This window comes from Orycteropus afer, unplaced genomic scaffold, assembly GCF_000298275.1.
Source record: "Orycteropus afer afer isolate SDZICR_OR568_19922 unplaced genomic scaffold, OryAfe1.0 scaffold00349, whole genome shotgun sequence".
In the NCBI taxonomy this organism is placed as follows: domain Eukaryota; kingdom Metazoa; phylum Chordata; class Mammalia; order Tubulidentata; family Orycteropodidae; genus Orycteropus; species Orycteropus afer.
In genome coordinates this window covers 2807191-2831735 of record NW_006921936.1, presented here as the reverse complement: position 1 = coordinate 2831735, position 24545 = coordinate 2807191, and positions in this window count along the sequence as shown.

Below are 24545 nucleotides of genomic sequence, written 5' to 3'. Positions count from 1 at the left end.
GAAGTTGTCAAGAACTTCATATTACTTGGTTCTACAATCAACACCAATGGAAGCAGCAGTCAAGACATCAGACAACATATTGCATTGGGCACATTTGCTGCAAAAGACCTCTTTCAAGTTGTGAAGAGCAAAGGTGTCTCCTTGAAGACTAAGCTGTGCCTAACCCAAACCATGGTATTTTCAATAACCTCATATGCATGTGAGATCTAGACAATGAATAAGCAAGACTGAAGAAGCGTTGATGCTTTTGAGTTGTGGTGTTGGAGAAGAATGCTAAGAGTACCATTGTCTCCTAAAAAGACTAACAAATCTGTCTTAGAAGAAGGGCAGCTGGAATGTTCCTGGAAGTGATAATGGCCAGACTTCATCCAATCTACTTTGGTCATGTTGTCAGAAGGAACCATTCTCTGGAGAAGGATATCATGCTTGGTAAAGAGGAGGATCAATGAAGAAGGGGAAGGCCCTCAATAAAATGGATAGACACAGTGGCTGCAATGATGGGCTCAGGTATAGTGAGGATCGTGAGGCTGGCAAAAGAGCAGGCAGTGTTTCATTCTGCTGTGCATAGGGTTGCTGTGAGTTGGAGACAACTTGACAGCAGCTAACAATGACAACATGTATAAAATTTATTTTATTTTTGTTGTTGTTGTTGAGAATATACTCAGGAAGATATATACCACATTCAACAGTTTCTACATATACAATTCAGTGATATTGATTACCTTTGAATTGTGCAACCATCCTCACCTTCCTTTTCTTAAATTTTTTCTCCCCCTCTAACATAAACTCAGGAGTTCTGGTGGCATAGTGCCTAAGGCATTTGATTGCTAACCAGAAGGCTGGTGGTTCAAACCCACCAGCCCCTCCTCAGAAAGAAGGTTGGGCAGTCTACTTCCACAGTGATACTGCCTACGAAACCAAAGAAGGGGTTGATGTGAGTCAGATCTGACTCAATGGCAATGAGTTTGGTTTGTTTTTTAACATAAACCACTTCCCTCAAGGTTCTTGTATAAAAACATGAATTCAGATTTCAGATTTATGGTGAGACCAACTCACTGTTACTGACTCTTGCTTTTTTGTTTTTAATCCTGTTGAGCATAAGGACAAGACCATACATTTCCTTTTAGACTCATTTTTTACCTTAAAGTTCATTTCTCATATTTTCTTAAACATTGTGTGCACCATTTGCTCCTCAGCTTTATAGAGTGTCTTCTTTGATGCTCTCCTCTTTAGAGTGGACTTTAAAGATTATCTCAAGAACCTTGAATTTCCCAAAGCAATCAAAATGAAGCCTTAAGTTTTTCAATCTCTGGTAGAATTTCTCATGTTGTAAGTTGACCTTGGTAATTGCTTACCTCTTGGGGTTCCTGCTTTTCTTTGGTTTTAGTCTTTACAGACTTCTTTCTTTGATACCAGATCAAAGATTCTTAAAAGTACATACAAAAGTGTGTGTGTGTATACATGGTTTCAATCTTTTCATCAGTAAAGTTAAGCTGGATATATATGTCTAGTATACTATCTTGGGAGCAGACAACCAATTACCTTTGGTCTATAAAATTGTTAGCACTTTATGCTTCACATTTGCAGACACAATACACAATGGTATTTTTGTCTTTTGACTCAACTTATATAACTGACCTCTGCTAAAACTTTACTTCAAACCAATTTTCTACCTCTGAAAGACTCAAATGTTTTCATTTCATAAATTCGGTACACTTCCATAACTTCTGTATCTCTTCCCTGAAGCAAGATCTTTACCACATTAATCTTGCCAAACGATTAAGCTCAATCAACAGAGAAAGCGACTATGGCATTTGTTTGATTCTTCCTTTAAAGAAAAAAAGGAGTCAAATGTGTCTTCCTCTTCAAGACAACCTTCCTAATCTCTTAGACTCCTCAAACAAAATATTAATTTTGTAGCCTTTGGAATTTTCATGTATGTCTCCCCCATTATCTGAGAGTAGAGCATTGCTATGAAAACTTTTGTGAGCAAAAATGGCAAGGAAGGAAGAAGCAATTGCCATTAATTTATATGAGAAAATTTTTTTAGCATTCCCAGATCCCTGAAAAAAATTATCAAATTGTTCCAAATGACATATAAAATTTCAATATCACAAATACATAGTGTTCACAGACACTTCAAAATTACGGGCGCTTGATGCTGAGATGTATGTAGTTTCTGGGGAAGGAGCTTGGCGATGCTGCCCAGCATGCATGCTGTCTCATTAGTGGTTTATTGCAAAACAAACATGAATGCCATTCTGCTTTTCTCCTTTTCAGTAACAGCAAAAATTTTCAGATTTCTTCTAGTTAGGGAAAAGCTAGTACTAACGTAAGTCTTTCATAAAAGCCAAGTGGTGTAAAGTGAACTTTTGGAAAGTGAGGAATACCTGTAGTTACTATTATAACTAAGTGGGCAATTCATATTGTCCCTATTTGGCCTCTCTAATGATATTACTGGGGAGCGCTGGTGGCATAGTGCCTAAGGAATCTGACTGCTAACCAGAAAGCTGGCTGTTCAAACCCACCAGCTGCTCCTCGGAAGGAAGGTTGGGCAATCTACTTCAGTAGAGTCTTCTCTTTACCTATGTGAACAAGATTAAATAAAGCAGCTGTTTCTTTTCATTTCCTGACATAAACCAAAATTTTTCTTTATTAATTCTGGTGGTTAGTACTTCCACAATGGTTTAAATAAGCTAGATTCATTTGTGGAGATAGTATTATAATATTCCTGTGCTATGTTCTTTAAGATAAAATGTTATCTTCTTTTCTAACTTTAAAATGCTACATATTCAATTTTTCCTTTTTTTCAATAAAGATAATGTGAAAATGCCATTACAAGAGCATTGCATTCATGACAAGCAGTCTTTTCTGGGACAGAGGAGATTTTCAAATAGAAATTTTAATCCATCAATTTGAATTCATTTTCATAAGCTCTTTCTTTCATTGTGTTTTCTACTTCCTGCATTTCTACTACCCTCAGCTACTCAAAGCTAAACTTAAGCAGTCAAGAACAAACTCCTAAACAAAATATATATATATTTATTATTGGAATGTAGTTGAATTAGCCAGATTCATATGAGCTGTTATGTAATGTTGTATGCAATATTTCTGATGAATATAGACATCTCAGGAATTGAATGGTCATGCCCTTCATCTTTTTTAAGCTTTTTCCATATCTTTTAATGATATTAGAGTGGAAAGCAATTTTAAATTCAAAGTATCTTAGTTTTGATATAGCTATGATGACAGCTATGAGACAGTTCCTTTCTCCAGGTACATCAGAACCAAAACCACAATACAATTCTTCAACCTTCAGTGTCAACTGAAATTTAGCAAAACTTTGAATGAATGTTCTGTTGAAGTTCTCAGCTTCAAATTGCTATGTTTCCACAAGAAGTATCACCTTGTATAAAATTGGCAAGTAAATATTTGCATAAATATTAATTAGTATTTCTGTCTGTATCTTTAGAGAGGGAGTAAGTCCTTTTTTTTTCAGATCTAAAATATTAAGACTGAAAATGCTTCCTTAATTTTGCTGAAGAAATGGAACTATATACTTGGCTTACAGATTTCAAAGCTTTAGAACCACATGGCACACTGAGGGAGTTAAGTCATGAGGGATAAAATACAGTAATTTTTGCTTAAGGAATTACCTTTGTTCTCTGAATGGAACTGAAACAGCCTCAAGTCATCTCTATCACTTATCTATTGCCATAAATGCTACAAAAAAATAAAAAGGGGGGGGCAAAAATCTTCAAATGTCTGATGACAATCCCTTCCCTTTCTTGAGCCTCATTAAGGACTTCAAATAGCTTTGTTTATGTGAGTTTTACCTATTTTTGTTTACTGTGCTTAAGGCATTTGACAGCTAACCAGAAAGCTTATAGTTCAATCCCACCAGCCACTCCTCAGAAGGAAGATGGGACAATCTACTTCCATAGAGATACCATCTCAGAAACCCAAGGAGGGTTTGCTATGAGTCAGAACTGACTCAACAGCAATGAGTATTAAAACTAAAGTAAAAATATATATTAATTCCTTATACCTATTACTTGAAGGGGAGCTCTGGTGGCATAGTGCCTAAGGCACTTGACTGTTAACCAGAAGGTTGTAAATTCAAACCCACCAGCCACTCCTCAGAAGGAAGGTTGGGCAATCTACTTCTGTAGTGATACTGCCTCAGAAACCCAATGAGGGGTCGCTATGAGTTGTCGCTATGAGTCGGGTCTGACTCGATGGCACATAACAACAATTACTTGTAGGTTAAATAATATTTTTATGAAAAATAACTACATTTACTGAGCAGACAAGAAGAGCAGTATTGCTGTACATTCTTGCTAATCTCATTAATATTGGGCTGAATGGAAATAGCTGGATAATCATACCTGCTGTGGATTCAGAAAACCCTACTGTACACTTTTGATAGAATAAGAATTCATAGACAAATAATGTTGCAATACTATGTTGAAAATAGTTACCTCACAGATCTGCTGCATAGATGTTAGGGATCCCCAGCTGTTCACCGTCCACATGGAAAATTGCTGACTTTGGGACCAAAAACATTTCCATGAGTTTACAGACTGCCTGGGAAATTCAGCCAATCTGGGGTAGGTTTGGGTGATCTCGTTTTGTTTATTCATAAGTTTGCAGTCAGTTTTTAGGTTGTTTGAAGGCTGAGTGTTCTAGCATGGCCTAAGTTGGAGTGATTGGGGCCAGTCTGCTTGTGATCTTAATTTCTCTAGCAGACTAACCTGGGCCTGTTGCCATGGAAGCAAAGTCAGTGTTTCAGGAGGGAGAACTGAAGCATGACAGGCCTCTTGAGGCCTTGGCTTAGAACTTACACACAATTATTTCTGATGCTTTCTTTTGGCCAAAATCAATTAAAGGTTTTGTCAAGATTCATGTGTGGGTAACAGACTCCATCACTTACTTGAAGGGAGAACCTGTAAAGACACGTGGGAAAGAGAGTAGATGCAAGGAGGGGTAAGAATTTGGAGCATTTTGTGATTCTACAATATCATATATTCCAAACAAAAACTCAAGATAAAAATACTTCTTTGCCTCATCTGTAATTCTTAAACTGTTGAACACTGTTGAAATCTGTAAGGAGGTATTTGGAAATGCTGTCGTGTAAAATCCATTAGTTTTGGCCAGACGCAAAATACTCTTTCTTATCAGTCCTCAAGTATAACTAGACCTTGAGAGATGGACTCACACAAAACAAAATGAAATTGATAACTTTCTAATTTCTTCATTTAAAATAAGAAATAGATTAACAATTTGGACAATGTGTTTAAGGGCATAGTTATCGAAATATCTCACTCTAGTCAGTTATATTGGAAGACAAATAATAACCATACCATAGATATATCATTAAAAATTCCTTACAGATGAGATCCACTCATATTGTGTCCCATATTTTTAAATAGTCAGAAGCTATTTGAAAATGGGGATCAATCACTAACGGTGATTCTTCCATGAATATCACATCCTTGTGATCAAAGCCTTCACTTCCAGAGCAATGGTTGGTGGAAAATAGCTTTTATTACATACAACAAGCAGACAGAACAGCAGAACAAAATGATGATCCATTTTTAAGTGTACTCATGACTGGACATAGTTATACAGGGTGTGATGAAAAACTCTTCAGCAGTACCTCACTTTGTACTGTAACTGAGGGACTCAATTGCCCTTCCCTATGTCAATCTCTGCTGGCTAAGCTGTTATATGAACTGAAAATTCTACTAGCATGCTTCCCCATAGCGCCATGATCAAAAGACTCCAAGGTCTCTCCCCCAGGCTTTTTCTTTTTTCTTTTTTTTTTTTTTTTTCTTTTTGAACCCTAAAGCCTCTGTAACAAGCTACATGCAGTGCAAAATAGATTTTTTCTGCCTGACTACCCTGGGTGAGAGTCGGAATGGCAGTGGGGTAAATGTGTACTCAGACACCTTGGGGCCTAACCCAGAAAGGTATCTCTTGAACTCTGTGGCTTATTTAGACAAACTATTAGGCGTGGTGGGAGAAGTGCAGGGAGTGGTTTGTTTCAACGCCTAATGATGCTGGCAGGGAGAAACAGAGAAGACTATAGCCACCAGTTTGTTGGAAGAACTGAGTCCTAACAACAAAGAAATAGTCAAAATACATAGGATGAGCACACTGCTTCTTCATAAGCAGACAAATATAGAAATCAGAGTGTTGTGTTCTGATTATCAAAGTAGATGATATGAAATCAGATGAATAAATACATAATGCTATCAAGTTAAGAGAACCACATCAGATGATCTGCTTTATTACTATTATTTCCAACAGGATAGAATATACTTAAAGCTTGTGCAGTACATCTCTTTCCACTTCAGGGATATCTATACCATTAAGAACAGAAGTACCAAAATTTTACATCTTGGGGTTTCCTCTCCTCAGGATCAAGTGTTGCATATTCAAATATCTGGAATAAAATAGGTAATATGAGTGATGCAGCAGTAAAATATTAAGAAATTTTGGGGTGATTATAAACCGGAAAGACTCTTGCCATCTAAATGGTGTTAGGAATTTCTCAGGTCCAGCCAATTATTACGATGGTGTAATGAAAGGCAATTATTACTGTATAGTCCTATTTTTCAACAAATAGGTAAGAATCCAGATATTACTGTGTTATTAGTTATGGCTGAGTTGGCTCTGACCTATAGCAACCCTATGTACAGCAGAAAAAAATACTGCCTGATCTTGTGTCAGCCTCACAATCCTTGCTAAACCTGAGCCCATAATTGCAGCCACAATTATCAATCCATCTCGTTGAGGGCCTTCCTCTTTTTTTGTTGACCTTCCACTTTACCAGGCATGATACTTTCTCCAAGGAATGGTCTGTTCTGACATGCCCAAAGTAGGGGAGACAAAGTCTGGCCATTCTCGCTTCCAAGAATTCCAGCTGCGCTTCTTCAAAGACATATTTTCTTTTGGCAGTCCATGGTACCTTCAGTATTTTTTGCCAACACCACAACTCAAAAGCATCAACCCTTTGGTCTTCCTTATTCATTATTCAGCCCTTATATGCATATGAGGTGATTGAAAAAACCATGACATGGGTTAGGCACACCTTAGTCTTCAAAAAGATATCTTTGCTCTTCAGCAATTTAAAGAGGTCTTTTGCAGCATATTTGCCCAGTGCAATGTGTTGTCTGATATCTTGACTGCTACTTCCAGTGGTGTTGACTGTGGAACCAAGTAGTATGAAATCTTTCACAACTTCAATCTTTTCTTCATTTATTCTGATGTTGCTTTTCTGTCCAGTTGTGAAGATTTTCATTTTCTTTATGTTGAAATGTAATCCATACTGCAGACTTACAGTGTAGTAAATCACCTGGTATGGCTTTTCTATCCATAAGTCTTTGTAAACTCCCTGGTGGAATTTGCTGTGAGTGATTGAGGAGATACTGATTGTTAAAGTTATCCACCTGGGGTATTTCTGTTGAGGGTGGCACAAAGCAATGTTCTGGGAAGTTTTCTCTCTCTCTCTCTAAGGTGTTTAGAATTCTGATGTTATGATTGGTTAGTTTAGCCACTCTGCCAGGCTCAAAAGGAGCCCTCCTAGAGGCAGAAGGAATCTCTCTGCTGGCTGAGAAGGACGTGCTGCTGAGAGAACTGTGCTCTTGAGAGAAATGGGCTGCTGTGAAAGAGATACTGAGAGACACGCATTGCTGGAATAGAGACTGAGAGAGACTGTTGGCTGAGAGACAGCCAATGTTTTTCCTGAACTTGAATTGTAGCCTGGTGCTTCCCTAATAAACCCCATAATCTGTGAGTTCTGTATGGCTACTGCAGCAAATTATCAAACCCAGCAGAGAGAGAGTAGGTTCTGAGGGAGGAACAGTTGGTGTCAGGGTTGGGGAAAAGGTTAGAGGGAGTCAGCATGTCTGGCCTTACAGGAATAGACCTTAGGCTACTGATGGTGATTCTGTCTTCCTCTTGGGGGATTAGAGGAGGTTAGAAGGTGCAGCCTCCTTGCCTCCTTAGTTAGACTGTAGTCTTTAATCTTCATTAGTAAGTGCTTCAAGTCATCGTCACTTTCAGCAAGCAAAATAGTGCTGTTTGCATATTGCAGGCTGCTAATGAGTCTTCCTCCAATCCTGACGCCACATTATCATTCATATAGTCCACCTTCTTGGATTATTTGCTGAGCATACAGATTGAATAAGTATGGTGAAAGAATACAACCCTGACACACTCCCTTCCTGATTTTAAACCATGTAGTATCCCCTTGTTCTATCTGAATGACAGTCTCCTGGTTGATGTACAGGTTCCTCAGAGTACAATTAAGGATTCTGGAATTCCCATTCTTCTCAATGTTATCCATAATTTGTTATGATCTACACAATCAAACACTTTATTGCATAGTCAATAAAGCACAAATAAACATCTTCTGGTATTCTTGCTTTCAGCCAAGATCCATCTGATATCAGGAATGATATCCCTCATTCCACGTCCTCTTCTGAGTCCAACTTGCATTTCTGGAAGTCCTCTGTCAATATACTGCTGCAACCATTTTTGAATTATCTTCAGCAAGATTTTACTTCTATGTGATATTAATGATACTGTTCGATAATTTCCACATTCTGTGGGATCACCTCTCTTTGGAAAGGGTACAAACATGGATCTCTTCCAGTCATTGCCCAAGTAACAGTCTTCCAGATTTCTTGGCACAAACAAGTGAGTGCCTCCAGCATGGTATCTCTTTGTTGAAAGATCTCAATGGGTATTCCATCAATTCCTGAAGCCTTGTTTTTTTGCCAATTTGTTCAGTGCAGCTTTGACTTCTTCCCTCAATACCATTGGTTTTTGATCATATACCACCTCCTGAAATGGATGAACAGTGACCAATTCTTTTATGTACAGTGATTCTTTGTATTCTTTCCATCTTCATTTGATGTTTCCTGTGTCATTCAATATTTTGCCCATAGAATCTTTCAAGATTGCAATTCGAGGCTTGATTTTTTCCCTCAGTTCTTTCAGCTTGGGAAATGCCAAGAATATTCTTCCCTTTTGGTTTTCTAACTCCACATATTTGCACACTTCATTATAATAATTGACTTTGTCTTCTTGACCTGCTCTTTGAAATCTTCTGTTCAACTCTTTTATGTTGTCATTTCTTCTGTTTGCTTTAGCTACTCTCCATTCAAGGCTAAGTTTCAGAGTCCCTTCTGACATCCATTTTGGTCTTTTCTTGCTTTCTTGTCTTTTTAATGACATTTTACTGTCTTCATGGAAGATGTTCTTGATGTCATTCCACAATTCCTCTGCTTTTCAGTCAGATCTGACTCATAGCTACTCCTCCTTGGGTTTCCAAGGTGGTATCACTAAGGAAGTAGATTGCCCAATATTCCTTCTGAGGAGTGGCTGGTGGGTTTGAACACCAGCCTTCTGGTTAGCAGTCAAATGGCTTAGGCGCTGCACCACCAGAGCTCTTTGGTTATCAGTCTTTGGTGTTCAATGCATCAAATCTATTCTTTCTATGGGTCTCTAAATTCAGGAGGGATATAATGAAGGTCATATTTTGGCTCTTGTGGACTTCTTTTAATTGTCTTCAGTTTCAACTTGAACTTGCATATAAGCAGTGGATGGCCTGTTCCACAGTCAGCTCCTGGCCTTGTTTTGGCTGAAGATATTGAGCTTCTCTATTACCTCTTTCCACAGATGTAGTCAATCAGATTCCTGTGTACTCTATCTGATGAAGTCCATGTGTATAGCCACCATTTATGTTGTTGAAAAAAGGTATTTGCAATGAATGTCATTGTTCTTGCAAAATTCTATCATGTGATCTCCAGCATTATTTCTGTCACCAAGGCCGTACTTTCCAACTACCTGTGATTTTTCTCTGTTTCCAACTTTTGCATTCCAATCACCAGTGATAATCAACACATCTTGATTGCATATTTGGTCAATTTCAGACTCCAGAATTTGGCAAAAATCTTCAATTTCCTCATCTTTAGCTTTGGTGGTTAGTGCATAAATTTGAATAATAGTAGTATTAACAGGTGTTCCTTGTAGGCATATGGATATTATCCTTTCACTGACAGCATAGATCTTGAAACATCCATCCCATTTTGTCATTTCCAGCATAGTAGATCATAAGGTTATCTGATTCAAAGTGGCCAAAACCAGTCCATTTCAACTCACCAATGCCTAGGATATTGATCTTTATGTATTCCATTTTCATTTTTGACAACTTTAATTTTCCTATATTCATACTTCATACATTCCATGTTCCAAATATTAATGGATTTTTACAGCTGTTTCATCTCATTTTGAGTCATGCCACATCAGCAAATGGAGGCCCCAAAAGCTGTACTCCATGCACATCATTAAGGTTGGCTCTACTCTGAGGAAGCAGCTCTTGCCCAGTTACATTTTGAATGCCTTCCGACCTAAGGGCTCATCTTCTGGCTCTATTTAGAACAGTGTTTCAGGGCTATTCATAAAGTTTTCCAGTAATTTATAAGACTTAGTTTCACTGCTATTCGTAAGGTTTTCCCTGTCCAATTCTTTGAGAAATGGGTGGCCCCTTCCTTCTTCTGAGCCTTTCTTAGTCTGGAAGCTCCACTGAAACCTGTCTACCATGGGTGGCCCTGCTGGTATTTGAAATACTGGTGGCAAGACCTCCAGGCTCACAGCAACACTCAAGCCACCACTGTACCACAAACTGACAGACAAATGGTGGCAAATCCAGATACTTAACTGAAATTCTTCCTTTTTTCACTTATTGCATGAACCAAACAAACCCTGTTTGGGACCTAAATTCTTCATGTGGCCACCATTCTAAAACCTGGATGATTTAAACTTTGTGAATAGTGTCCTGACATTTCCATTTTTGATGCCTTGTTCTAATTGGTACGCCTTGCTTCACTGATGAGATTAACATATTCATATATAGCACAATCTAGTTTTGCTCTGTGTTTAAAAATTTGTGCTTTCATTCATTAATGTATAAGAATATATTAAACAAATTTAGCTGAAAGAAAACTCTAATAAAAGCTCAGCAAAAACTAGAGAGAGTATGGAAGAGGGACAGAGAAAAAAATAAACTTATATCAATTTGCATGCAGATAATTTTTCCCACCATTTCACTCAGTATATCCCACAATGAATTTGGGAATGAATAATAGATGTGAATCTGCCCTTCCATCAGTTATTATTAGTTCCTATGTATAAACATCTTACCACACTGAATATCATTCCAGTGCTTAGCATGCACATATTTCATACATGATGCTTCAATCCAAATTGAGTAGATCTGGTATTCAAAAGAAAGGCACAATAGTTTATAATGTGGGGAGAAATATTGAGTATGCTGCATTCAATTTGGGATAGAACATTTATGTTATTTCTTCTATATTTATTTATATTTATTTTGTGCTTTAGTTTTTGACTTAAAATTTAATGGCTACATGAGACATGATGGTCTTAGACACCAAGGAAAATTCTACATCCCTTCAAATGTACTACACAGAGAGGAAACCTGACGTTACTTTTGGACTTATCAATAATTAGTTAAATTAGTCACGTGGCCTCTTTAGCATTGATGTTTTCCCCTTCGGCATAAAATTGTGGCTGGACTATTTCTTTCTATATTAAATAATCTATGATTGTCATTTTAATTTTTTGGTCATCTTTTTATAATTTAATAAATAATACAAGATGTTTACAACCACTGTTTTCTCAGAATAACAATGTGAATATTATTCTCTTAGGAAGCAGTTTATAAATATTTATTATATTGAATCAATTTTTTAGTCTTCTCTCTTTAACCTCAGTTTTGAAAGTATCAGTCCAATGTTTTATACATAATAAATTTCTCGACAAGTGTTGTTAAGGCGATCACTCATGGGACCAGTGAATATTTCTGTTTAATGTGTCTTTCCTATGCAGTAATGTCTGTGAAGCTAGTCACTCTTACTAATATTAAGGTGGATTACAAGACTCGTCTCATGCATAGACAGCAAAGTAAAGAACCCCAGAATGGCTAGAATGTTTTTTTCATTTCCAACTCATACTGATTTTAATTTCTCTATCATCCTGCAGACACAACTATCACACACATTGATCAAAAACAATTTTTAATTTTACTAATTAGCATGATGCTTCTGCTGCAAAAGACCTCTTTAGAGTGTTAAAGAGCAAAGTTATCATTTTGGAAGCTGAGGGATGCCAAAACCAAGCCATGACATTTTCAATCACCTCATATGCATGTGAAAGCTGAACAATGAATAAGGAAGACAAGAAAAATTGGTGTATTTGAATTGCAATGTTGGTGAAGAATGTTGAATATATCATGGACTACCAGAGGAAGCAAGCTGGAATGCTCCTTAGAAGCAAGAATGGCCAGACTTTGTCTCCTGTACTCTGGTCATGTTGTTGGAGGGACCAGTCCCTATAGAAGGATATGATGTTTGGTAAAATAAAGGGTCAGTGAAAAAGGTGAAGGCCCCCAGTAAGGTGGATTGACACCATGCCTGCAATGATAGACTGTAGTATAGCAAGGATTGTGAGGCTGACACAGGAACAGGCAGTGTTTTATTCTGATGTACATAGGGTCACTATGAATTGGAACCAACTAGAAAGCTCCTAACAAAAACAACAGCATGTTGTTTCAAGATAAGCAAACCTAAGTACAAATTTTTATTTTGTCACTTACCAGTTGAATAAACGCTGGAAAATTATTAAATATCGGAGCTTCTTTGTCTTTTGTATAAAATGGCACATAACCTACTATCATCTTTTTCTTCCTCTACCTTAAAAGTCATTGTCATTAAGATGATATTTCCAACCAGGAAAAAATAACCTGAGGTTTTCAATGAACTATCTTTAATGGAATCATGTTGTTATTTTATACAAACAGATCTTTTCTCCTGTGGAGCCACTAGTGGGTGTGAAATGCCAACCTTTTGATTTACAGCTGAGTGCTTGACCATTGCATCTTCAGGTCTGCTTAATAGAATTGTAGACACACACATCAAATGTTTGTCCAAGTCAGCTGCTTTTTGTAATTAAGAAATTTGGTTATTCAATTAATAGTTTTCTTTTTCTAAATTGTCCATCCAAATACAGTTAAATACTACTAAAATTAACCTCTAGATACTTTCTATTCCATAATCATTGTTTTTTTCAATCCTTTTTTATTGTTACTAAGATTTTCTCACATTCATCAATGAATAAAAAGAACAGCCTGAGCCGGAATCTATTTGCAGTACAGTTATCCTGTAAAGTCTTTCATTAGATGTCAATGCAGTGTCATCACTAGTATCGTGGCTAACAATTCTCAATAAATTAAATTGCATCATCTCTGCTGAAGAAAATGAGCCTAAACAAAATAAATTAATACTCTTTAAGAAATATTTATTCAGATTCTCCTCTCATCTTTTCTTTGGGGAGTTTGCCTCCTGACACTTTTTAAGGCAGGGAATTTACTTGCCAAAAGAAGCTGAAAGGAAATTTTATCCTCTCATACTCATAGAAAACTTTATTCTGCTGGATTTTACCAGTCCAGCTTCTGTGCAATTAGTTGAAAATTAGTCTGTTTGTAGCTATTGTCAAAGCAATTTTCCAATATAGCTGTGAAGGTTAGAAATCGAGGAGATGTTCTTGTCTTTATGAAAACATTTGCCACTTTCCCAAGACCACCTAGAAAAACTGCATTGAGAAGTTAGTTCCCAAAAATAGGAGATCTAACTTCCATGTGCCTGTTAACTGTTCAGTGGGAAGGAGATTTCTAATTTCAAAGGAAACACTGTGGCCAGTAACCCCTGTGTATTAAGTGTAGACTCAACAGAGACATTATATGGACACTAGTTGCTATCCTGATTTTAGATTCTGCCTTTCACACACTCCCAACTTAAACTTTGCCTTTGTCCCTCTACTCCTCTCATAAGTGATAGCAGATGCAGCTCTTCACACTAATTTTGACTGTACATAGACTTTAAGTACTCTTTCCTTTCTCGAGGCTCTTTGACTGTGTTTTACTTCTCTCTTTTTTAACTTAACATTGACATTTACATTTGCCTTAAAACATGAGAGGGCCTGATGGAGATAAAGACCTTTTGCAAATCTATACAGTCACTGTATTTTATTGATTTGTTCGCTATAATGGTGAACAAATAAAATTATGTGGTACTATTGATGTAAAAGTTGTTAAAAACTTACATAAGCACAGAATCAATCAATTTTTATTACTAGTGATAAAGAAGAATAAAATTAATCCACATCAATCACACTTGCCTTTAGAAAGTATGTTGTTATTGTTGTTAGGTGCCATTGAGTCTATTCCTTATAGCGAATATATGAACAACAGAATGAAACACTGCCCAGTCGTACACCATCTTCACAATCCTTGCTATGCTTGAGATCATTGTTCAGCCACTGTGTCAATCCATCTCATTGAGGGTCTTATTTTTTTTGCTGACCCTGCATTTTACCAAGCACTGATGTCACTCATCTGTCAAGTTTGTCAAGCCACCACTTGTCTGTCTGTTTGTTGTACTGTTCTGGCTTGCATGTTGCTGTGAGGTTGGAGGCTATGCCAGTAAGGTCAGCCACAGGGGGCAGGTTTCAGCAGAGTTTCCAGACTAAAACAGACTGAGCAGAAGAGAAGGACCAACCACTTTTGAAAAAAGTGACCACTGAAAACCTTATGAATAGCAGTGAAATACTGTCTAAGATATTAGAAAGTATAGTGCACTTTATTGTATGTAACTTTTTCTTAGATTTATCAACAAATTTAACAATTCTCTAATGGTAGTCTACTCAATGATGGCATGTAGCTAGATTTGGAAATTTAAAATGTCTCATTTCTGTAAGTTCTGAAATAGAATTATGATTAAAAAGGATCAGTTAGTTTAACTGGTGACAAAGTAAAGAACTAAACTGATATATCTATGTATATCTATCTATATCTATATCTATAGCTATAGCTATCTATCTGTATCTCTATCTCAAAATCCATATCTATATATCTCTGGTGGCGTAGTGCCTAAGGCATTTGACTGCTAACCAGAAGGCTGGCAGTTCAAACTCATCAGCCACACCTCAGAAGGCAATCTACTTCTGTAGAGATAACGAAGCCCAAGGAGGGATCCCTATGAGTTGGATCCAACTACACAGCAGTGATTGCATTTTTTTGTGTTTATATAGATATATATATATATAAGTCTTGATGGCACCATGATTAAGCCCTTGAATAATAATTGAAAGACTGAAAAGTTGAGAGTTTGAACCCAAAGGCAGCTCCATTGGACAGAAGGCCTACGTATCTATTCCAGTAAAGATTATACCCTAGGAAACCCTCTGGGGTAGTTCTACTATGTCATATAGTATTGCTATGAGTCAGAATTGACTTGATGGCACAAAAGAATAACACACTCACACATATACATATATGTATATATATATATGTACCTATCAGTTAATTTAGCTGATACACACACACACACACACACCATGTTCTAGATGCTTTGTTTTCTCATCTAATAGAGAAATAACCTTTTTTTTTTTTTTTTTTAATTGTGATTTGGGTGAAAGTTTACAGAAAATTCACTTTCCATACAGCAGCTCACATATACTTTGTCTCACGATATTGACTACAGTTTCCCACAATGTAACAACTTCCCTCCGACTTCCTCCCTATAGTTACCTCTTCCCTGTGTCCTTCCCTCCAAGCACTACTGCTAAGCTATGTCCCTGTGCATACACAACCTTTCTATTGTCCCATGATTGTTCTCTCCAAGGAGTGTATCTGCCTAATGCAAATGTTCACCTCATATGCCTATCTTTTATTTGGCTGGAAGCCAAAGGTATGGGTTCAATTTCAGACCTGAAGGGCAGCTAGGGACCATAGTCTCAGTGGTTTCATCAGGCTCTACCAGACCAGCCAAACTGGTCCCTTTTTTTTTCCAAATGATTTTGAGTTTTGTTCCACATTGTTCTCGATCTCTATCCAGGATTTTCTACATAAATCCCCATCTGAGTGATTGACAGTTATAGCTGGGCACCCTCTAGTTCTTTTGGTCTATAGTCATATAGGCTGAGGATTGAATGCTGTATCGTCACTTGGACTAATTGTTTCCATGAATCTTTGGTTTTCTTCATCCTTCTTTGCTCTGGATAAGGAGACACCCATTGTTGCATCTAGTTGGCTGCTTACAAGCTTTTAAGATCCCAGTCACAACTCACCAAAGTAGGAGGTAGAACAATGTTTTGTGTAGTATGTTATGCCAATTGAGCTTGATGTCCCCTGAGACTATGGTCCTGAGCCCACAGGTCCAACTACTTGCTCCCACTGGGTAGCTGGCTATGGCCAAGTGACTACAACCTAGTTCCTTGTCACCTCTACTACATACCTGGGAATTCTTACAGAACATCAGAACATGGCAATACACTTGTAGAAATATTGTCTGCCAACCTTATACATGGTCTTGGGTACACTTCCCCCTGCATAGACGTACCTAATAGTTCAGCCTGTCCACCCATCTATCCACCTATATATCCATGTTTGCCTTCACTGACAATGCAGTACTGTATGTGCAAAAGGGTTTATCCTTGTTGTCTGTACCTCCCATGTACCTCCCTATGTCTTGCCCTTCCTCAATGCCACCATGTTGATCACTCACATTTGGTACACTGCCCTTCTCTTCACCCCAATCAATACTTGTTTCTACTTATCTAACAGAATTCCCTCCTATCCTCTTCCCTCCCACCCCTGGTAACCAAAAAAGAAAATGTTCTCTCATATATTAAGCTTTCCTTGACTTTTTATGATAACAGAATAATATAATATTTTTCTTTTTGTGATTGACTTATTTCACTCAGCATAATGTCCTCCAAGTTCATCTACATTATGTGGTGTTTTGCAGATTCTACATTATTCTTTAATGTTGTATAGTATTCCATTGTGTGTATTTACCATAGTTTGGTTATCCATTTTTCAGTTGATTGACACCTAGATTGTTTCCATCTTTTGGTTATTGTAACTAGTGCTGCGATGAACATATTTGTTCATATATTTGTGTATATATTTGTTCTTGTCCTGGCCCTCACTTCTTTAGGCTATATACCTAGTAATGTAATAGCAAGGTCAAAGAATATTTCTAATTCCAACTTTTTAAGGAATCACCGTATTGCTTTCCACAGTGGTTGTACCATTTGGCAGTCCCACCAGCAGTGTATGAGAGTCCCAATATCTCCACATCCTCTCCACCATTTGTTATTTTCTGTCTTGTTGAACTTTGCTACTAGTGCTGGGGCAAGATGGTATCTCATTGTTGTTTTTGATTTGCATCTCTCTAATGGCTAATGATCATGAGAATTTCTTCATATGTTTCTTGGCTGCCTGAATATCCTCTTTGGTGAAGTGTCTATTCATGTCTTCTGCCCATTATTTAATTGGATTATTTGTCTTTTAATTGTTGAGGTATTGGAGTTTTCTAAAAATTCTAGAGATATACCCCTTGTCAGATATGTCATTCCCAAATATTTATTTTCCCAATCTGTAGGTTCATATTTAATAGAGAAATAACTCTTGAAGGCAGATGTTAATGTACTAGTTTAAAAATGAAGAATATGGAAATTAAGACCTGTAGTAAAATCACACTAGTAAGTGAAAAACCCAGGATGGAAATCCAGATATATCTGGCTTCCATATTTTCTTGCTAAAGCGAATGCAAAAAGGAATTGAAAATTGGATTGAATCCTTAAGGATGATTGGGAGTTAATTAAACAATTAAGGAGGAAAAAAAATCTCAGCCAGAGAAAACAGGCCTACATGATGAAGTATGTGGTGGTAAAATTTGTGTGTCAACTTGGCTAGGCCTGGCTGAGTCACTGGGCAGGTGAATGTAGTATTCCTCATGATGAGACTGGTAATCAACTCCATGGTGGACTCAACCATGAATAGCTGAGTAGCTGCCTTTGGGTATGTGGTCTGCTTCCCGTATATAAGAAACAGCTCTGGGAATGGTCTCTAGTTTATGGCACACTTGAACCCTGCATGTAGCTGAATCATTGTTCAGTAGCCTGCCATGCTCTGCCAATCTTGGAACTTTTAATGGACTTGAATTAATGGCTTGCCATGTGGTTTTGATATTGCAACTGTGCCTTACTGTCAACTTGGGCTTGTCAGCCTCAGTAGCCAGCAGCTGAGTGAAGGAAAACCTCCAGCTTCAGTGGGCCAGGAGCAGGAGGCAAAGCTGAAGCCCAAGGTTGAAGGGCTTTCACCCAGCCCCTAGAGCCTGGCACTTTGAACTCGGACTTAAAGCCTCCAAACTGTAAGAAAATAAACTCCTGTTTGTTCAGCCACCCCATTTGTGGTATATTTTCTGTTAGAGCAGCACACAGGTAACTAGAACAAAGTATATGACATAATTTGAGAAATCAGTTATTGTTAGTTGCTGTTGTTATGTGCCACTGAATGGATTCTGACTCAACCATGACCCTATGTACAACAGAACAAAACACTGCCCAGTCCTACACCATCCTCACAATCATTGCTGTTTGAGCCCATTAATGTAGCATCTATGTCAGTGTATCTCATTGAGAGTACTCTTCTTTTATGCTGACCCTCTGCTTTACCAAGTATGATGTCCTTCTCCAGGAACTGGTCCTTCCTGACAATATATGCAAAGAATGTGAGATGAAGGCTCACAATCTTAATTTCTAGGGAATATTCTGGAAGTACTTCTTCCAAGACAGGTTTGATCATCTGACAGCCCATGGTATGTTGAGTATTCTTTGCCAACAGCATATTTCAAATGCATCAATTCCTCTTTGGTCTTCCTGATTCACTGACCAATTTTCACAAGCATACGAGGCAGTTGAAAATGCTACAGCTTGTATTAGATACCCCTTAGTCATCAAGGTGATACCTTTGATTTAAATACCATAAAGAGGTCTTTTGCAGAAGATTTGCCCAATTCAACACATCCTTTAATTTAATTTCTACTGCTTCAATGGATGTTTGATTAAGGATCCAAGTAAAATCAAATCCTTGACAACTGCAACCTTTTCTCTGTTTATCATTATGTTGCTTATCTGTCCAGTTGTGAGGATTTTTGTTTTCTTTATATGCAGGTGAAATCCCTATGGAAGGCTATAGTGTCTGATCTTTATCAGTGTTTCAATTTCTCTTCACTTTGCACAAGCAAGGTTCTGTCATCTGCGTACTGCAGGTTGCTAGTAAGTTTTCTCCAATCCTGATGTCATATACCTCTTCATATAGTCTAGCTTTGTAGATTATTTGCTGAGCATATGGTTTGAATAAGTATGGTGAAAGAATACAATGCTGGCACATACCTTTCCTGATTTTAAACCATGCAGTATTCTTTTGTTCTTTTTGAACAACTGTACTCTTGGCCTGTGTATATTTTCCACATGATCACAAACATTCTGGAATTCCCTTTCTTTGCAACATTATCCATATTTTGTTATGATCCACACAGTGGGATGCCTTTGTATGTTCATTAAAACACAAATAAACATCTTTATGGTATACTCTGTTTTCAACCCAAATCTTCTGGCATCAGCAATGGTATCCCTAATTACATGCCCTCTTCTGACGCCAGCTTGAATTTCTGGCATCTCCCTATTAATGCAACCATTTTAGAATTATCTTCAGCATAGTTTTACTTTCATGCAATATTAATGATATTGTTTGATAATTTCCACATTCCATTGGATCACTTTTATATGCAATAGGCACAAATATGCATCGTTTCCAGTTGGTTGGTCAGGTAGCTCTCTTCTAAATTCTTGCCATAGATGAATGGTTGCTTCCAGTGTTGCAGCCACTTGTTGAACTCTAAATTCATATTCCATCAGTTCCTGGATCCTTATTTTTTGTCAATGTCTCCAGGGCAGCTTAGAATTCTTCATTCAGTACCATGTTTTTTGATCATATGCTACCCCCTGAAATGTTCTTTTTGATACAGCAGCTCTGAGTATTCCTTCCATCTCCTTTTGATGCTTCTTGCACCATTCAATGTTTTTTGTTTTGTTTTGTTTTGCTTTGCTTTTTTTGCTTCCGGATTCTTTCATTTTTGCACTTTGAACTTTCATTTTTTTTTTCGTTTTTTTTGGTTTAGGGGGTTGGCTTGTGCCTAAGGTATTTGACTGCTAACCAGAAGGCTGGTGATTCAAACCTACCATCCACTCTTCGGAAGAAATGTTGGGCAATTTACTTCTGGAGTGATATCACCTCAGAAAGACAAGGAGGGGTCTCTATGAGTCGGATCCGACTCAACGGCATAATAATGGTCACTAGAGACAGGAGGAAGTTGGGAGAGTGCTGGTAGATTGTGAAGATTGCAATCAATGCCACATAACAAAATATGTATGAATTTTTTTTTTTGTATGAATTTTTGAATGGGAAACCAATTTTCTCTGTAAACTTTCACCCAAATCACAATCAAGAGTGAAAAAAGAATGATCACAATATTTCTATGTAGATTAAAACTACACATAAATGAGAAAGTTTAACAAGAGAGCTTAGCTTATTTCAGAGTAATAATATAGGTTTGTTTGTTTTTTCCCTTCTTTATTTCCTTCCTCAGAGGTGATTATACTCCTAATTTGCAAAATCTCTAGGCATTAGGATCAAAACTTCACATACATTTTACATGTTGTTGTTGCTAGTTATCATTGCAGTGACACACACTCATGACAACCTTATTTATGACAGAATAAACCACTGCCCTGCCCTACTCCATCCTCAAAATCCTTGGCATGTTTGTGCCCATGGTTGCAGCCGTTGTGTCAATCCATGTCATGGAGGGATTCCTTGTTTTTTGCTAACCCTCTATGTTATCAAACATGATGTTTTTTTCTAGTTTTGGTCTTTCCTGATAATGTGTCCAAAGTAAGTGAGCAGAAGTCTTACCATTTTCATTTCTACAGAGCATTTTTAATATATTTCCTCCAGGACCAATTTGTTCATTCTTGCACACAATATAGCAAAAAGAATAACAAAATACTGTCTTACAAGATACTTTCCTTGAAGCATCATTTAAGATTTCTTAAAATTAATTAGATAAATTCTTTTGTGTATATTGTGTTCATTAATTAAAAATTCATTCAAATAATGTTGGGGGACATATCTGAACTATATAGAAAAGAAAAAAAAAATCCACTGTCATCGACTCAATTCTGAGTCTTAGTGACTGAATTTCTGAGGCTGTAAATCTTTACAGAAGTAGATTGCCCCATCATCCTTCCAGAGAGAAGCTGATGGTCTTGAACTGCTGACCTTCTGGTTAGCAGCCAAATGTCTCGTTCCCTACACCACCAGAGCTCTCTGAATATACCTGGTCTTAAATAAAATAAGGACACTTCCCTTGTCCATAGTTTAACAGAAGAAAATTGTTGTACAAAGAAGTGCAATAAAGTGTTAAAAGTGATATGATGTGTATTTATACAAGCTACACATGAAGCCAAAAGAAATGATTGATAACTTCCAACTAGAGAAGGAGAGAACTAGGCAATGTTGCATAGCACTATAAATACTTTAGCTTCTGAGGTAGAGAATGCAAAGTATTTGTGAGGTGGTCAAATTATTTTTAAGAAAGTCTGTGTCGAGGAATGTGGAAGAAGGATTAATAAGATGCAAAATATTCTTGATAAACAGCAGTTGTTGGAACAGTTTTAACAACATATGCTTCATACTTTCTTGGCTACATATACTTGTATTCAAGACTGGAATATTTAAATATCTTGCATCAATGGGGATTGTAAAAAAAACAATTTAATATTGATTACAAATATTACTACCTACATACAATATTCTATGTGGATGATAAAATGTTACTGCACTTATTGTATTTTTCTAGGAAAAATGAATATAAATTTTAGGTCTATCACACTGTCATTTGTAACATGAATTTAATAAAGTGAGGAGAAATTTAGAATTAGTCAAATCTGTGGACATTTTCAGGAAAAGCTATAATGGTGGCCATGGGGCATTGAAGATTCTGAACTGCTTTATGAATCATCAAGTATTAAATTATGTTTAACATAATTTCAGTACTACATGTACTCACATGTATTCCAAAGTTTGGACTAATAGTTTAAATGGATAATAATTTCCAAATGTTCTATTAACTAGGCCATAATTCCTAACTGTAAGAGGATAGTGAAAATATAGAATTTCCAGTACTCTATTGTTGTTGTGGTAAGGTGCTGTGGAGTCGGTTCCGACTCATAGTGACCCTATGCAATAGAACAAAACCCTGCCTTGTCCTGTGCCATCCTCACAATTGTTGCCGTGTTTGCGCCCAGCATCACAACCACTGTGTCCTTTCATCTATTTAGGATCTTCCCCTTTTTCGATAACCCTCTACTTTACCAACATGGTATACTTTTCCAGGGACTGGTCCTTCTGACATGACCAAAATATTAGAGACAATATCTGGCCATTCTCACTTCTCAGGAGCCTTCCAGCTAATCTGCCTCCAAGACAGATTTGTTCATTCACCAGCACCAGACTTCAAATGCATCAATAATTCTGCAGTCTTCTTTATTCATTGTCCAGCTTTCACATGCATATGAGGCAATTGAAAATACCATGGCTTGGCTCAGGTGCACCTTAGTCTTCAAAGTGACATATTTTCTCTTTAACATATTAAAGAGGCCTTTACCCAGCAGTTTTACCCATTGCAACATGATGTTTGATTTATTGACTACTGCTTCCATGGGTATTGATTGTGGACCCAAGCAAAATAAAATCCTTGACAACTTCAAACTTTTCTCCATTTGTCATAATCTTACTTATTGGTCCAATTGTGAAGATTTTTGTTTGTTTTATATTGAGGTGCAATCCAGACTGAAGCCTGTAGTTTTGATCTTCATCAGTAAGTGCTTCAAGTCCTCTTCACTTTCAATAAACAAGGTTGTGTTGTCTGCATACGACAGGTTGTTTATGAGACTTCCTCAAATCCTGATGCCCTCTTCTTCTTCATATAGTCCAGCTTGTCAGGTTATTTCTCAGCATACAGATTTAATAAGTATGCTGAAAGGATATAACCCTGACATAAACTTTTCCTGTTTAAAAGTCATGTAATATCCTCTTATTCTGTATGAATGATTGTCTCTTATGTTATATACAGGTTCCTCATAAGCACAATTAAATGTTCCAGAATTACCATTCTTTGCAATATTGTCCATAATTTGTAATGATTCACACAGTCAAATGCCTTTACATGGTCAATAAAACACAGGTAAAAATCTTACTGGTTTTCTTTGCTTTCAGCCAAGATCCATTTGATATCTACTATAATATCTCTTGTTTCATGCTGTCTTCTGAATCCAGATGATTTGCTGGTACTTCAGCACCCATTTTATCTCACTAATGCCTAGGACATCAATCTTTGTGCATTCCGTTTCATTTTTCACAACTTCCAATTTTCCTAGATTCATACTTCATATATTCCTGGTTTCATTTATTAAAGGATGTTTATAGCTGTTTCTACTCATTTTGAATCATGCAACATCAACAAGCAAAGTTCCCAAAAGCTTTATTCCATTCAGATCATCAAGGTCACCTCAACTTTGGGGAAGCAGCTCTTCCCCAGTTCTGTTTTTAATGTCTTCCAACCTGAGGGAATCATCACTCAGCACTATATCAGACCATGTTTCCCTGCTATTCATTAGATTTCACTGGCCAATTCTTTCAGAAGTAGACCTGCTCACATCCTTCTTGCTAGTCTGTTTAATCTCAAAGCTCTGCTGAAACCTCCCGGTATTTAAAATACTGGTGGCCTAGCTTCCAACATCACAGCAACACACAAGCCACCACAGTATGACAAACTGACAGACAAGTGGTGAATAATGCCCTATTATCTAAATAGTTTATATTTTTTTTTCAATATAAATCTATTGATAAGGCATATATACAATGTCCTATAGTCTATTTTAATTCATTTCATCATATGAATTTCATTGTAAAACATGATATCATTTAAAATATTTTTTTTATGTTTTGTCTATGTCATAAATATAATATAGTACACTGTATGTTGTTGTTGTCGTTATATGCTGTCGAGTCGGCCCTGACTCATAGTGACCTCTCCTTGGGTTTCTGAGAAACTATCACTATGGAAGTAGATTGCCCAACCTTCCTTCCGAGGAGTGGTGGGTGGGTTTGAACTGCCAGCCTTCTGGTTAGCAGTCAAGTGCCTTAGGCACTATGCTACCAGAGCTCCTATATAATATGAGCCAAATAATTAATCATTAAATATTAGTCAATGAAAATTGCATGAAAAGACAGTAATTAAAAAATTTATTTCAAAATAAAAATGACATTATTTGAAACATTATGACATTATTTGAAACATTATGACATTATTTAAAAACATGAAAATGTCTAATTATCATTAAATAATGCTTCATTTTATGATATGTCAATTCAGCCACTGGCTATTATTTTTGTGGATACATAAAAGACAGAAAAAATTTTCTTTTAATGCTCAGCTGTCAGAAGGACCAATAGTAAGAAAAATGACTATGAATATGCTTCC